The sequence below is a fragment of the Myxine glutinosa genome, chromosome 5, assembly GCF_964187855.1.
Source record: "Myxine glutinosa chromosome 5, kmMyxGlut1.1, whole genome shotgun sequence".
Classification (NCBI taxonomy): domain Eukaryota; kingdom Metazoa; phylum Chordata; class Myxini; order Myxiniformes; family Myxinidae; genus Myxine; species Myxine glutinosa.
Window position 1 is genome coordinate 30,954,814 of NC_136265.1, and position 17,372 is coordinate 30,972,185.

Genomic DNA, 17,372 nt, shown 5'->3' on the forward strand with positions numbered 1-17,372 from the left:
CTACCAGTCTCTGACATCGACTGGGAGAAATTTTTGCCCACTCCTCCATGCAGAATTCTTTCAGCTGTGCGATGTTTGAGGGATTTCTTGCATGCACAGCTCATTTCAAATCCCCCCACAACATCTCGATGGGATTTAGATCCGGGCTTTGACTTGGCCATTCCAGAACCCTCCATTTCTTTCTTTTCAGCCATTCCTAGGTGGATTTACTGGTATGTTTAGGGTTATTGTCATGTTGCAAGGTCCACCTTTGGTTGAGCTTCAACTTTCCGACAGATGGCCTCACATTATTCTCAAGCACCCTCTGGTACAATGAAGAATTCATAGTGGATTCTATGATGGTGAGCTGCCCAGGCCCTGATGCAGCAAAGCTGCCCCAAACCATAATATTTCCACCACCATGCTTTGCAGTTGGTATCAGGTTCTTGTGGTCAAATGCTGTCTTTGCTTTTCACCAAACATGTCTTCTGGTACTGTGGCCAAATAGCTCTACCTTTGACTCATCTGTCCAGAGCACATTGTTTCAGAAGTGCTGGTCTTTGCCTAGGTGTTCATTGGCAAACTTTAGTCTTGCCCTGATGTTCTTTCTGGACAGCAAAGGTTTCCTCCTGGCACACCTCCCATGTAGATCAAATTTGTGCAGCCTCTTTCTAATGGTAGACTCATGCACTTTGACATCAACAGTGGCAAGAGCTACCTGTAGGTCCTGTGATGACATTCTGGGGTTCTTAGAGACTTATTTCAGCATCTTGCGGGCTGCTCTTGGGCTGAATTTGCTGGGGCGGCCTGGCCTGAACAAGTTGGCAGTTGTTTGGAATCTTCTCCACTTGTAGATGATCTTCCGGACAGTCAAATGATTAATTTCAAATTGTTTGGAGATCTTTTTAAATCCCTTCCCAGACTCGTAGGCATCTATAATCTTCTTTCTGAAGGCCTCAGAGAGCTCTTTTGATCTAGGCATGATGATGCCGCACACTTCAACAACAAAGAGCAAACCAAACTAAATGTCTGAGGTTTAAATAAGACAGGTTCCTCCAATATCTTCTCTAACGATGTTCTAATCATTTGCACGTGAGCTGGTGTACCTGATTCTAATATTAGGTATTTGAAGTAGTGATAAATGTAGGGGTGTACTTACTTTTTCACGTGACTGTATATACTGCTATATTAATATATTAACTGCTATATTAATATATTAACTGCTATATACAGACTAGGCATTTAATATGGAATTTGTTTTTTTTCTTGACTTGGGTTTACTTTCTGAACTCAGTATATCAATCTGGTGAGTTTCTTTTACCCTTCGGTGATGTCTTTGTTGAAAGAACAATGTCACTGATCGTCTTTCGCAGCAAGAAGTCAATAACAGGATTATATCACAGGTGGCGTGACAAAATGTAAGGACAGGTACATTTGACGATTGGCTTCACAATCGGGTATATAAGGGTTGTTGCGTTCTGTATTAGTGGAAAACAACTGCTGCACGTCTACAAAAGTTATTGCCGCTTCCTCTGGAGATGGTTCGTCAACTTGACAATGCTGTTTGTCATGGAGTGGTGGCTTTACGAAATTCCGGCATGAAACAGCGTGCTATTGCTCGGCAGTATGGCATCAGTCAAGGTCAGGTGTCAAAGATCCTGAAATGAAATGCTCAGAGGGGTGTCCCTACTCCAATACCGAGGCCAGGACGTCCACGCAGAACCACAAGGAGAGATGATCGCCAGCTGCACCGGTTAGTCTGCAATGGCCGTACCAGGTCAGCTAATCGGCTTCGGGCTGAGTGGCAGCAACTGACAAATGTGCCTGTATCCAGAAGGCTAGTCAACCAACGACAGGTTCAAGCAGGCTATCGTGCCAGGCGTCCCCTGAGAAAGCCACGCCTGACCAGACAACACAGCCAGCGCCGATTGCAGTGGGCCAGAGAGCACCGTCAATGGCAGCCAGGACACTGGAATCACGTGACCTTCAGTGACGAGTCTAGATTTCTGGTCTATCGTCAAGATGGCCCCGTTCGAGCGCGCAGACAAGTGCACGAAGCCCACAACGAAGATTGTATAGTGCCAAGAGTCCAAGCTGGAGGTGGTGGGGTGACCGTTTGGGCTGCTTTTCATGCAGGGGGCAAAACTGACCTGGTTGTTCTGAATGGAAACCTGAACCAGTTCAAGTACAGGGTCATTCTGGAAGAAACATTGCTTCCATTTGCTCGTGCAGCCTTTCGAGGAAACTTTGTCTTCCAAGATGACAATGCACAGCCTCATCGTGCTCGCATGATCCAACACTTTCTTGCTGACCGTGGTGTAGAGCATATGGATTATGGAGTGGCCTGCCATGTCCCCGGATATGAATCCGATAGAGAACTTGTGGGCAGAATTAACGCGTCAAATCGACAACTTGGACCAGCAGCCTACCTCTGTGCATGAATTGCAGCAGAATATTGTCACTGCATGGCAAGCGATTCCTGTGCAAACCTTGGCAAATCTCGTGAACAGCATGCCTCGACGTATACGTGCTCTCCTGAATGCTCGTGGGGGTTACACGAAGTACTGAACTGTAATTTTACTGTCCGTAATCCCAGTCATAATTTAGCTTTTGTTTTTGTTGAAAATTTTTTTGGCTAATGTGCAAAATACAGAGATACTTCTGGAAAACGTACAGAAGTTTAACACAGTACTGCCCGTGAATTGAGTTCGATATCAGTTTACATCACTTTTAAGGATCAACTTATTTGCATCGAAATGTCAAATGTGGTTTTTGTTTCTTTTAAAGGTCACATTAACAAAATCTAGAATAATTTCAACATAATTCCAATGAACTTTTGGTTCTAAGTCATCTTGAAAAGTAAGTTCACCCCCACAAAAAAAATATTCCATATTAAATGCCAAGTCTGGAAATACTGCTATATTAACTTTACTGTGGTTAAAGATGGTTTCAAAATGAATGTTTGTATTGTTGCGGATATGGGATTTACATCCATCCATATCCACTTGTAAATATTCCCCTATTTCCTCAATACTCCCCAACTCTCCCCAATCCCTCAATCCCTAGTCCCACTTTCTGTAACCAACACTCTGTAGACCCGACCTCCCCCTATTTCCCCCCATTAAATGTCGCATCCAGGTCCACCGCATCTCACGTAGACAACTATAGGACATCTTGCTAGTTATTCTTAGTCTATGTCAGTTAAGGATTCGTTTCCATTTATTCTGACCCTTCGTTGCACCAGAATGTGATTGTATGGCACCGTTAGGAAGTTTAGGACCTCCCAATACCTCCCCGCAGCTCTTCCTCACAGTTCTCAGTAACAACAACAACAACAACAACCACGAGCGCAGGGAGTGTGCGTCCTCACTCCGGCTTGGTTGGCTTGGTTTGGTTGACCATGTGCTCGACGGGGTTAACAAACAGGGGCTCCCTGTCGGCCCCTCGTCAAGGGCGGAGCCCGGTAATCCCCGCACCCAATGGAAGCGGCGGACCGGCCCCCAGTTGGGGTGGAACCAACCAGCCGAGGGCGTGTCACTCCCCGTTGAGCATGCGCAAGAGAGGGAGTGGTGACGTGAGATGCGCGCAGAGCTGAAGGAGAAAGGACGCACCCTCCGAGCGCCGAGAGACCTCTGCCATTAAGAAAGACCTCCCAAAGACTGAGCTGTATCCTGTCCCCGAGCCAAGGTGCACCTTGTGCCATCGGTCTACCTGCCATCAATCCCTGTGTGAGTCAGCCTTGTCCGTTTGTCCGTGGTCTGTCTGGGACTAAGTAAGCCAGTTAGATAAGCTAATCTTTGTACTGTGTCACCTGCTGTAAATAACCTTGACTGCTCCTTTTCGTTTGTGTGGTATAAATAATAAATCCTGTTCCTCTTCTGTACGTCTTCGTCCTCTTCTTCCTCTTTCCATTCGATCGCTTTAGAGTTTTCCCCAATTGAATATCTGTGACGCGATTTGGCCACCGTTCGGGGTAATCGGGTTAACTGTACGAACACGGCGGCCATTCCGCTCGGTCAAGCAACATCTTTAGCCGTGTCCGTAACAATTTGGTGTCAGGAGTGGGATTGGACCCGAAGCGCGCTTCACGCGCTCGAAATTATTAACTGTGAAATTTGTTTTGTTTTAAAATAAAAACCCGAATTTTGAAATCGCGCCATGGACAATCAAGGCGAACGGATGTCGGTGGGGGAGATAGACGGGTTAGGGGTAACCCAGGATCAGAGGGGAGAAATGGAGGAGAGCAATGAGGAGGCGGTTGAGGGGGTATCAGACGCACAAAATGGCGTCCTCGCGCACGAGGCTTCAGGTGCACAAAATGGCGGCCTCGCGCACATGGTTATTGTGGCGCCAAATTTAGCCACGCCCGTGACCGTAACAGCGCCGCCGATGGATTGGGGCCTTTTTATGATCCAAATGAAGGCCCTTATGGATGCTCAGAGTGAGCAAATGAAGGCTCAGAGTGAGCAAATGAAGGCTCAGAGTGCGCAAATGGGGAACCGAATGGATGCTCAGAGTGAGCAAATAAGGGCTCAGAGTGAGCAATTGGGGGTAATGGGGGGTGAAATGGGGGGCAAAATGGGAGAAATGGGGGAACGGCTAGAAGCTAAAATTGAGGGGTTAGACAATGGGATAAAAGAGGTAAAGAATGGGTTAACGGGGGTGGAAAATAGAATGGCTGCCCAGGAGAATCAGTTAGAGGGGGTGAAAAATGGGTTAATGGGGTTAGAAAATAGGATGGAAGACAAATTACGGGAAATAGGGGAGCAATCCGCCCGGGAAATCGAACAGATGGGGAACCAGATGGAGGGGATGAAGGAGGAGATACGACGAGGTGTAAGTGAGGAGGTCTCGGGGCTACGCGAGGAGGTAAAGCGAGGTGAGAAGCGTATGGAGAAAGAGGTGAGAAATGGGACAGCAAAGCTACAAGGGGGAATAGAAAATCTGACGGAGGAGGTGGAACAGCTGACAGAGGGACAGATGGAGTTAGTGGAGCAGGTTCAAAGGAACACTGCAGTACTAGGAGGGTTAAAGGCGACACAAAAAGAAATTAAAAATGACTTGATAGCGACACAGAGGCAATGTCAGATGGTACGTGAGGGACTGACAATGAGGTTGGACGAGGTGACAGAGGTAATGGAGACAAAGGACCGGCAGGTGAGGATGCACATAGAGACGGTCACGGTAGCCTTAGAGGACGAACTTGAGGAGACGCACCGGGAAATAAAAGAGGTGAAGCAAAAATTAGAGGAAGTGGAAGAAGAGGTGAGTGAAATTAAGAAGGGATGGACAGAAACTAAGAGGGAGATAAAGGAGGAAGTAATGGAATATGTACAAGGTCGGTGCTCAACTCATGATGTGCTGCTCACGACCAAATAAAGAGTTTGCAGGTGGCAGAAGAGGCACGACGACGAGGTGCCAAGGTGAGTGGCGATATAATCGGAAATGTACATGATGTGAGGAAAGCTTCAGTCGGTTTGGGGGTTGATGTGGACCCGGGTGTTCATGAGAGGCCGTTGGTGAAGTGTGCGACAGGTCTGGTGTGTGAAAAAACGAGGTGTGCGAGAATGTCCGACCATGGGGTGTGTGAGGAAAAAGTGCACGCCAAGGAGTGAGTGTGCTGTCGAGAGTGAGTCGGTCGTAGCGCGTGTGCGAGGGAGCACATGGAAGCGCGTAGTGAGGAGTGTTACAGAGGATGTAACGGGAGAGTGTGCCGTCAAGAGTGAGTTGGTCGAAGCGCGTGTGCGAGGGGGTACATGGAAGCGCGGTGTGGTAAGTGTTACGGAGGAAGTAACGAAAGAGTGTGCGCAAGAGGATGCGCGAGAAAGGTGTGTAACGGACAGGTGCATGAGGAAAGAGTGCGCTGTCGAGAGTAAGGGGGAGTGCGCTGTCAAGAGTGGTGGTGAAAGTAGTGAGAATGACACGGAGCGTGAGTTGGTTGTGACAGGTGAGCGAGGATGTACACCTGGAATGGAAGGATGCACACCTGGAATGGTAGAGCGTGTGTGGGAATGCACACTTGAGTTGGTCGTGAGGCACGTGGTTGGGTGTGCGAGTGAGAGCACACCTGTGGTCGTCACAGAGGAGGTGACCGAGGAGAGGGCGCGAAGAGGTGTGTTGGTGAGGTGTGCGAGCGACGAGTGCGTGCAAAGGTGTTCGGTGGTCAGGTGTGTGACCAAGTCTGTGAGCGGAATGAGTGTACCGAGGTGTGTAAGAGAAGGTGCAATGACGAGGAGTATGGGAATAGCTGGATGTATGAGCAAGAAAGGGGTAGCGTATGCATGTAAGCATGCAGGTGAGGCATCGACGGTAACCGGGTTAGCGGTTAGAGCGACCTTTAGCCGAATCGGGCCCTCGGTGCGTGCCGGGTTTCGCGTGCCGCGAGAACCAGCGGGGATCCGAAGCACGGCGGGTTCGAAAGGACCGCCGTACATGATCCACGCTGGGCAGCGCTGGGAACGGTCGCGTCCGTGCTCCGCTAGGCGGAATGGGCAGCCCGATAGGAAGGGTCGTCATGGCGACCACTTTTTGTTGAGACGTGCCGGCAGGTCGAGATCGGGACATTGGATGGCTCCACGCCGAGGTGGTGCGTGGGATCTCGGCCCGGGTAAGCCCCCGTCCCTGCCCCGAATGCGGGACGTATCCAGCCGCTGGCACAAAATAACCCGCATTCATTGCTCGGCTGTACGAAGCCGAGCTTCCGAAGTGAATTGGCGCACCGAGAGGATCTAATAAGTAGACGAGTGATGAGGTTAGTGTTTTGGACCCAAAATTAGAAAAAGGCAAAATTTGATGATTGGTACGGTGATTGGCAGATGATTGGCAAAATTTTTGATTGGCTGAAATTTGGTGTGCCAAATTGATAGTAGGACCTCCCCGATGTGGTGGGATGGCAACTCTGTCATCCCTCACAGACGGGGGCAAATGCGCTATAGATTATGGGGTTGATGGCAGTGAAAACTAGCCCGGGTGGGTTAGGATATCGTGTGTAGGGATCTAGCGAAGATGACATTAGGTGACGTTAAGATTAGTTAGTGACAAGGATACCTGTAGTGGGGACGCAGGTAGATTAGTGTGGATTATAATGACGAGGGAGCGCAATAGTTTAAAGGGAAGACGGAGGAGCGCGAGTTTTAGAAGGAAGTAGACAGAGCAGATGATGCAGTGTGAATGGAAGTGCTGGTGAGCAGCTTCAAATGAGGCATCGGTGAGGCAATGCTCCGAGGTGTGTGTGAGTGTACAAGTGATGAATGAGAGAGCATTGCGGATGAGTGTCATGGTGAGTAGTGAGTGTTGTGGATCAGTGCGAATGCGCTTGGGGGAGAGAAGGGTGCAGGTGGCACCAGGTGTGAGTGCACAGGTGTGCACCAACAGGTGTGTGGAATACATGGAGTGTGGAATATATGGAGTATTGGAATGGATGGTCGTGGAGTGAGTAGGATGGAAACTATGGAGTGGAGTGGATGGTGCGAAGGTGTGAATGGGGGAAGAGTGGACCCCCATCACGGATACCCGGGGCAGGTAGTGTAAGTGTTAGGTAAGAGGGTATAGGTAAATTGTGGTTGGATATTGGCATCTGTGGTGCGAGTGGAAGAATGGTATTTGGATGGGTGCATTAGTGTTGTGGAAATGGCTGGGCGTGTAGCCTGTTAGTGTGTGTAGTTGGTTTGAGCACTCCACCACTGTGAGGATGTCGGCCAGGTGAGGCCGCAGGTGGGCTCTGGGAGCCGGTAGAGTTGTGTGGATGGGGCCCGAGGATCCGGAGGACGGACCCGGGTAGCCCAGTGCCAGAGGGCACCAAGGGGTGACAGAGCCAGGAGGGGCCTTCCCCAGTTAGTTAGGTTAGGGTGAGGAGCTAGGTAAGCTCGGGTGGCAACTGCAGTGGTGGAGGTGTGCAGGTGGGTAGACCTGCTGGGAGAGCTACACGTCGCAGCCCAGAAATTGTGCGAGGGCACCGGGAGATGAATCAGGGGAGTGAGACCCCAAATTGAGAAGCACCACAGTTTGGTCAATGGGAATTGGTTTTTAGAACCCATAGTGTAATTTGGCCAATGGATTGGCACGGAAAGACCCCGGGTAGTGTAAAGTGTGTTAATGTCATTTAGAGGATAGTTAGGATTGAAGTCTCCTCGCACCATCTACATGCACTCACCTGAGATGACGTACCTCCACACCATGCCATGTTTTGTTATTTTATTGTGCAGATGTTTGGAATGTGAGACGCATCATGACGTGGGTGTGACATTGTGCTTTGTTGTTCCATCTCTCCCTCCTTATGAGGATTGATGATGAATTGGTGATAGCAAATTTTGGTTAGAGGGATTGTGGTAACGAATTTGGTATAGGAGAAAAATGGGGAAGACGTGACAGTAGTGACGAATTTGTAAAGACCAAATTTTTGTAAATATGGGGTAAGGGCAAGGGTAGGGTAGGTGACAAGGGGGGTGACGTACGGTAGGGACGAGCTTTTCTCACTTCGCTCTCCGTACGCACTTCACCTTGCATTGCCTTTATGGATGTGTACCCTTGAGACCTTACCCCTCGCTCATCTGTCTTGTTCCCCCTTTTGGCTCCCACATGAGGACCTGTGCGCCATTGGGCGCCAAGGGGAGTGTGCGTGAGTCCGCCATTGGGCGCCCGAACCTCTCGCAACCACAGCTGTCTGCATCGATGCACCACATTATGGACCACATGCCTGTGGCCGAGCACCACTGATGGACCCCATGGGTTGGGGCATGGCCCCTCTGCTGGAACCGGCCATGAGGGCCCGAAATCTTGCTGGCGGACCTTGGCCACAGGGCACCGATGCCCCACAGGTGAACCACATGTAGTCGGCCCTGTGGGCCATAAATAAAATAAATAAAATGGACACGTTTGGGCAAGCTTTATTGCAAATAGGCCGCCAGTAAGAAAATGAAAGAAAGACAACAACTGGAAGACAATAATAATAGCCAGCAGAGGCAGCTGAAGAGCAAGAGACACCTGCAGGGTTTGGGTTTGTTGGTTTTATTTTATTGATGAACAGTGGTGACTGCACTGATTGGTGCTTGAGAATGTATTGGTGCGTTTTGGGTGTTTTCATGGTGCGTCGATGCAGAGCAGACTGTCTCCCCCCCAGAAAGAACAATCGCAGGTCCTGGGTTAGTTTTGTAAATAAAGTAAATAATGCTCCCCACCGTCAATGTATAGTTTGAAGACCATTCCGCGATTCGGTTATCCTGTGGGTGTGTTTCTGTTAGGAGAAGGGTGCAACGTCGCAGGGGGACATATTTACTCATTTGTGAATATCTGTAAAACTGTCGCACTCAGGGTTGAGTTAATAGTAGAGGGAACTACATCTGAGTGCCACACTAAAGTAGGTAAAAGTTTATCGGGTCGGGACGCCCCGAAGTAGAGAAGGGTGCAGTGTTGCGGATATGGGATTTACATCCATCCATATCCGCTTGTAAATATTCCCCTATTTCCTCAATACTCCCCAACTCTCCCCAATCCCTCAATCCCTAGTCCCACTTTCTGTAACCAACACTCTGTAGACCCGACCTCCCCCTATTTCCCCCCATTAAATGTCGCATCCAGGTCCACCGCATCTCACGTAGACAACTATAGGACATCTTGCTAGTTATTCTTAGTCTATGTCAGTTAAGGATTCGTTTCCATTTATTCTGACCCTTCGTTGCACCAGAATGTGATTGTATGGCACCGTTAGGAAGTTTAGGACCTCCCAACACCTCCCCGCAGCTCTTCCTCACAGTTCTCAGTAACAACAACAACAACAACAACAACAACAACCACGAGCGCAGGGAGTGCGCGTCCTCACTCCGGCTTGGTTGGCTTGGTTTGGTTGGCCATGTGCTCGACGGGGTTAACAAACAGGGGCTCCCTGTCGGCCCCTCGTCAAGGGCGGAGCCCGGTAATCCCCGCACCCAATGGAAGCGGCGGACCGGCCCCCAGTTGGGGCGGAACCAACCAGCCGAGGGCGTGTCACTCCCCGTTGGGCATGCGCAAGAGAGGGAGTGGTGACGTGAGATGCGCGCAGAGCTGAAGGAGAAAGGACGCACCCTCCGAGCGCCGAGAGACCTCTGCCATTAAGAAAGACCTCCCAAAGACTGAGCTGTATCCTGTCCCCGAGCCAAGGTGCACCTTGTGCCATTGGTCTACCTGCCATCAATCCCTGTGTGAGTCAGCCTTGTCCGTTTGTCCGTGGTCTGTCTGGGACTAAGTAAGCCAGTTAGATAAGCTAATCTTTGCACTGTGTCACCTGCTGTAAATAACCTTGACTGCTCCTTTTCGTTTGTGTGGTATAAATAATAAATCCTGTTCCTCTTCTGTACGTCTTCGTCCTCTTCTTCCTCTTTCCATTCGATCACTTTAGAGTTTTCCCCAATTGAATATCTGTGACGCGATTTGGCCAACGTTCGGGGTAATCGGGTTAACTGTACGAACACGGCGGCCATTCCGCTCGGTCAAGCAACATCTTTAGCCGTGTCCGTAACAGTATGTTTCATACAAGGTCAAGATGCCCCTCGGCGCCGGAGAGTCTGCATACCGGTGTCTCGTGGGTGGTGGAGCCTTTGGTCTAGTTCAATTTAATCCAAAACATTATACTCAATCTTGTCTGCCTTTGGCCTTGAATGATGTAACCCACTGTGTGCTTGAGTGTATAAAAACGAGCTCAACTGGAGTATCCAGCCAGAAAGAGTCCTGCAGCAAATACCTTAATTGGCATATATTAATTGGCAAAATGTAACAAGACTTGTGATTCTCTCTCCATGCATACATGAATTAAAGTTTGAACGCTGGAACATATCCATGCATGCATGAATAACAGACTGAACTCTGTAACGCTTGGAACCTGATTAGGGAAGACTGAGTTTAAATGATTCAACTCTGTTACATTATGAAACTAAGGGAAGAACTTGAGGTGAATTCTTCCACAGTTATTTGGCGACGAGGATGGGATCACAAACCTCCGGAGGAATGCGAGGAGACTGGGGAGCTGCGACCGGGTGGTAGCAAACATGGACAGCCGGCTGTAATAAAGGTAAATCTCCTATTGTTTTTCTTTGCTTGCTCTCACACAGCAGGTCATATGCCCCATCTCCGACCTACCGGGTAACATGATCCGAAGTGTTCAGAGTTGAAACATTCATAAGGCCATAGAAAACAGGTTAGGATTCCTGTTGCCTTTGTGAAGGTTTGAAAAGGGCCATAGAAACAGGTTAAGTGTCCTGTTGAATTTGAATGTTGAGATAAGAGGTAAAAGCCCCATCTGTGCGCACAGTTTAACGACCTTGCTGTGCCCTTGCATGAGGTTAGAATCCTCAAGGCCACAGAGAGACAGGTTGACGTCCGGCTATACTCTTGCATGGGAATGACATTCCCAGAAATATGGAGGATGGGTTGTATGGGGTGAGAAGTCCCATTGGGTTAAAATGCCACTAGCTGGAGGTCTGTTTGGTGAAATGTTTTGTTTGGTTTGTGATTGGTGTTCACACTGTGTTAGTCCTGGTGTTTGTGTTGCTTTGTGAACAGTCTGTGTATTGTAAGTTGTGATGTTTAATAAAATGGGTAACAAACGAGGAAAAGGAGAACAACGATAACCCACCCCCGTATCCTCTGAGGGCGGCAATGGCCCTGTCATTCGAGGAGGCATCGGGGGTGGCCGACTTGGTCCCTCCCTCTGCCCTGTTGCTACTGTATATCAGGTGTGGCCACACCGACCGAACAAGGTCGGGAGGAGACTTGAAGTTCAGGAGTAAGTGGGCCAGCAAGAAATATTAGAGGTCAGGTAGGCACCCACGTACTTCAGTGTCCACAAAGGGCATTTTCAGGACAAGTGGGTGACCCAGTGTACGTGTACCAACCCTGGTCAGCATCCGAATTAAGAGCCATTGCAAATTCTATGTCCTCCATTCGAGACGATACTCACAAATTTTGCAAAGATTTGCAGGTTAAATGTGTGCGCTAGCCATCTCAGTTCAGAGAGGAGGCTGGAGGTTTGTGAATTAACACGGGAAAAATGAAAACATTCCGATGGGACACAAAAAACGTTTCAAGGACAGTCGGTCTGAGAGGAAAAAAATGTGTCCAATCGTAGGCAGAGAAGACTGTATCAGGTAATTATAATGAAATAGGACAGAAAGCAACCAGAATGTGTGATTTCAGCTTCACCTGTTTAAATATGTAGGAGATGAATTGAAGCGGGGTGAGAATGACGGCTGGCTGTATCAGATTCCCACACATGCCACGGCATCTCAGGCATTAAAACAAATAACCGAGGATAACAAAGGAAAGTTGTTATAACAATTTAAAAGGCTTGTAACAGAGAGGCCAACTATGAGATTGATGAATCGCATTAAAGAACAAAGCCCAAGTGTTCTATACAATGCAAAGGTAGTTGACGTGTCCCTTTCCATATGCATGTTGAGCACGACATGGATGATCAGTTAAACCTACACATGGATTTAAGATGTGAACTGGAATTTAAGGTGTATGCAGTATTAAGCGGATGTAATATTGTCATTTAATTAATCATTGCAGTTATTTGAGGCCATCGGAATGTTCCCCCATCCAAAACCTTGATCTTTTATACCCCCGTTAATACACCCCAAATCCACTTTTTTCAAATCCCATTTTTCTTCCCTGAAACTCCTAGTAGTGTCCATTTGTTTTATACCATTGTCCCCCTCCTCCCAGCCCTCTCCCTTCCACAGATTTCCCAATGTCCCTGTTCTTTAGTGTTGATGTGCTTCCCTCTCTCTCCCACCCTTGTCTCCCGCTGCCTTTATTATATGTTTTATATGTTTATGTCTTTGTGTTTTATGTGTTGCTCTTACGCGAGCCTCGACTTTGTATCCAAAAACTTTGTAAGACTTTGTACTCTGGGATACAAAACTTTGTACCTTTGTTTATTTGATTTGTATGTCCTCTTAAACTGCTGCACAGAACAAGTCGAAATTTGGTGATTTACTTGGGGTGTGCATGGAGAGGTTGAAGACGTTAACTAAATTTATATTCACGGTGGTTCAGGAGCAGAGTGAGGGCACAAATTTGCTTGGGGTTTTAACGGAGTATGAGGATGCGTTTCTCTCCTGACCAGTGTGGTTCCACCTGACCTACCATCTGGTGTTCTCCAACCACCATCCCTTCGGTCCACCGTATCGTATCCCACCTGCATTCTTTCTTTGCTCCCAGCATGTTTTGCTGTTTGGTTATGGGTCAAATCGGTGCTCGTCATATCAGTAAAATATTGCCCAGGTATCATGAGCAATTGTGTGTGTGTGTGTGTGGTGCTCAAAATCCACTTGTGAAGAAAAGCTTTAGTTCAAAAGCTTCAGTGTTCCGCTTCGATCCAACGCCAGGTGGTAGTTGTTGAAAGTGTATTGCATTTCATGCAGACAACTACAATAAAACGTCAGCGTTCGATTGTTGCATTTTTGCTTAACTTCAATTTTCACGAGCAAGAATGAAAAGTGTTCCGTTTGCACTTAACTGGAACCACCTTTAGAGGCCATTTTACCCCGCAGAGCAGGGGTTGGCCTTTTTTGGGCACCGTGGTCCCGTTTTTGAAGCGATGTTTTATGGCCGGATGCCCTTCCTGCCGCCAACCCTGTTAGTCGCCTCTTGCAACACACCGGGAAATACCAGTGAACTGGTACTCAATTTGCCGACCTTGGAAGGAGGACAGGCTGAGTCAACCCCCCTGGCGTTAATTCAGCGGATCGACTGGGATTCGAAACCCAGGATCTTAGGATCCCAAGCCACACCCTAACCGCTAAACCAACACCAGGCTCCGTTTGCACTTCACTGAGCAATAAAAAGGCTGCTGCTGTCATTTGAGTGAGAGCTGGTTAATCTATTTCATTCACAGTTTTCCAATCTTCTGGAGAGGTTTTCCATTTCCATTGCTTCAACATTTGTCAGAGCTCAAAATATTCTTTCAGTTTGTGGGAAAGAGTGACATCAGCACGGGTGCACTTATTCGAGCTCTTGAAGGAGAGGTTTACCAGGCTTATGACATAATAGTCATCAGATCAGATAACGGCAACGACACTGGTCTTTATTGGAAAATAGCAATCAAAATGATTTGGTTTTGGTGAAATTGGTTTGGTGAAAGATGATCGAGAGAGATCTGTATGTTCGTCATTGTTTATAAATAGTGCTTATTGCTGCTCCTTTGAGGCAATGCTGCAGGGAACGATTTACTGAGGCCTTTTGAGAGACAGGCTAAAAAGACCTCCGTCCTAAAAAAGAAAAGAAAAAAAAAGTGAAAAAGACCTCAGAACATCATTGCATCCGCCACAAAAGGTGGACGGATGTTTTGGTTTCAGTCCTGTCTGCCTGTCTGAGCAGGCTATCTTAAAATCCTATGGATGGGTTCGGACGAAATTTGATGGACAGGTTGGGTTTGTCACAAGGATGAATCGATGAAATTTTGGTGAAGAGCCGAATCCGGATTCAGATACGAGATGTGGACGGATTTGGATGAACCTTGGTGGGCAGGTTAAGGTGTGTGACAAGGACGAATTGATTAGATTTTGGTGAAGATCCAGATTCCTGAATTTTTTTTTAAACTTACGAAGTAATTCTTCACCATTGAGAGATAGGGCCAAAAACGATGTACAAGTATGATATTTCAAGTTGTTATTGGCTGTGCTTTTGCGCTCCATTAAATACTCCGCCCCGTCTCATCTCCAGTGGTATTGTGATTTGTTTATTGTGTTCACATCAAGTTAAACACATCCTACTGGCATGGTGGTGACGTTGTGGGATTGTTTTCATGCGGAAATCGGTGAGCGTACGTGGCACATTCAACCGGATATCGACCTCGACTTAGGCCTCAATACCATGGGACGGTACAAGCGGAGACTATGGCAGCCTCACATCGAGCACCGAGGCAGTGGTGCTTAGGGAAGTTTGAGACGATCAATGCATTTGATCATTGGCGCCAGAACCTCACCTACACTTTGACACTCGACCCGAACTTTGCTCTCTTCCTCGTCGATGGTTTTACCTGGGAGAACAGAATCAAAGCTAACCCTCTTCGTGGATTCAGAGACACGGAAGGTGTTGGTGTTTCCCCGGGACTTACAGCTCAACAAAAGGTGAATTTACTGGATATGATGCTCAGACAGATAGTGACTTACTGCCCAGTTATTTCACGAAACTCTATAGTCAAAGTATCTACGTCACTTGCTTCAATATGGCAGACCATCCCCACCAGCATTATGGTTTCCAGGCCACCGGTGCCCACCTGTTAGACTTGGCTGATTTTAGAATGCAGTCAGATGAAAGGCACGAGGACTTGAATCAACACCTGATGGCTTTCTTGGAGGATAATCTCTTGCTGAAAGATGGGCTCAGCCACCACGGCATATCTCTTGACAGGATGAGGAAATGTAACCTTCACTGGAGAACATCGTGGTCCTACGATGGCTACAACTCGTTCATCCTGACCTACCGTGTCTCGGGTGTAGTAAGTTCAGGACTCTCCTTCAATCAAGTTGTTTATTAAAGACGAGACCGAGCTCTCACAGAACACATTGCCATCATGACGAGCCGCCAGCAACCACCAAAGCCACGCCCCCAGATGTCACTACGCAGTACGTACTACCAATAACAACATCTCCCTTTCATTGAAATTATTATGTTTGTATGCAACAAAACACTACTAAACTAAATCAAAATAATAAACACAATCAGACACAACTTGTACCACACATAGATGGGATTTGGGGTTACAGTTATAACTCTTAACCAAAATGTAATTACTGCTAAGTCTGATTAGCTAAAACACAGAATCATTCAAACACAGAAAACACAGAATCATTCCAATGTCCGCCATTTCAATCAACGCATTGTCTCTGCACAAACATTTAATGAGCTGATTTCTGATGGTCGTTATTCACCATCACAATATCTCAATGGTTTTCGAATCACACGGCCTGATCTGGTCGAGTACGGAGAGTTGACCGGCCTTGTTGTCTCGGCACTCTTGTCATCCTTGGAGCTGGAGCAGCCGTTAGTTTCCATTGCTGAGTCGTCATTGTTGAAATGTACGTGTCGAGCAGTTGGTAGACTTTGATGTGTTGGTTGGGTCGTTTCGTCCTTCCATTTGGCGCAACCATCGGGTGGATGAAGTTCACGCAAGTGTGTCCTGGTTCTTCGAAGACGCGTCCCGTTAGGCGTCTGTACTATATAAGAGCGGGGTTCGTTACAGAGAGCCACAACTTTCCCGGAGTACCACTGGTGCGTGTCCTTGTTCAGAATCCGAACCCGATGTCCAATAGCTAATTCAGGTAATTCCGGCCCAGCCGTTCTGTTGTAATGCTTCGCCATCCGGTCTCCACGTTCCTTCAATTGTTCCTGAATTTCCTGATGCCTTTGTTGTGCAGGAACCAACAGACGGCTTGGTAGATTGGTGCGTATAAGCCGGTTGAACAGCATTTCGCTTGGACTTGGGAGGTGGGAATCTACAGGTGTGCACCTCAGGTGTTGCAGTGCAATATCTATGTCATTCCCTGATCTAATACACTTTTTGATCATGTTCTTCATTGTTTGAACCTGTCTCAACCAATCCATTACTGCGTGGATACCTCGGCGATGTTGTCATGTGTTTTACATTCCATTTAGTACACATATCACGGTACGGCTTACCCACATATTGAGGTCCATTGTCCGATATGATCTCCAGAGGTGGGCCAAACATACTGAAACATTCAGATGTGAACTTGGCTACTGCACTGCTCGTCGTGTATTCCATTCTCTTCACAATTGGGTACTTGGTGTAATAATCCGTCACTAAGATGTATGTCTGCCCGTGTAGCTCACACATATCACTGGCTACCTTTGTCCATGGTACCGCTGGTATCTCATGAGCTATCATAGCCTCACGCCTTTGTTCTGGTTGGTTTTCTTGACATGCCTTACATGTTCTGACAACTCTATCAATGTCCAGATATATGCTTGGCCAGTAAACACATTTGCGTGCTAGACGTTTTGTCTTTTCGATCCCCATGTGCGCCTCATGGAGTTAGTCGAGGATATCCTTACGTAGCTGCTCTGGAATGAGTACCTGTCGACCTTTGAATATAACCCTGTCACAAATACCAATTTCATCATTGTATGGCCAGTACGGACGTAGGTCCACAGGCAGCTCTGTAATCCTAGTAGGCCACTCTCGATGAACAACCTGCTGCAATGCTCGAAAGGTTATATCAGCCTTTCCACACTCTCTGAGTTGGTCCTGTTTCTTTGAGCTGAAATCAATGAGGTCAAAGCGATGATGATCATCCACATCATCAAGCTCAATACCATCCACACGTGTGTCCAACTGGAGTTCCCGATTGTTATCTGGGTTCGGTAGCCTCGACAGTGTGTCTGATAGCATCATC

At 47.7% G+C, this 17,372-nt stretch overlaps 1 protein-coding gene across 3 annotated transcripts in view; it reads right to left on the reverse strand.

Moving 5' to 3' along the window:
* LOC137427752 (uncharacterized) overlaps positions 1 to 17,372 on the reverse strand; it is a 51,075-nt gene that overhangs the window by 21,070 nt on the left and 12,633 nt on the right. The window lies entirely within an intron of this gene.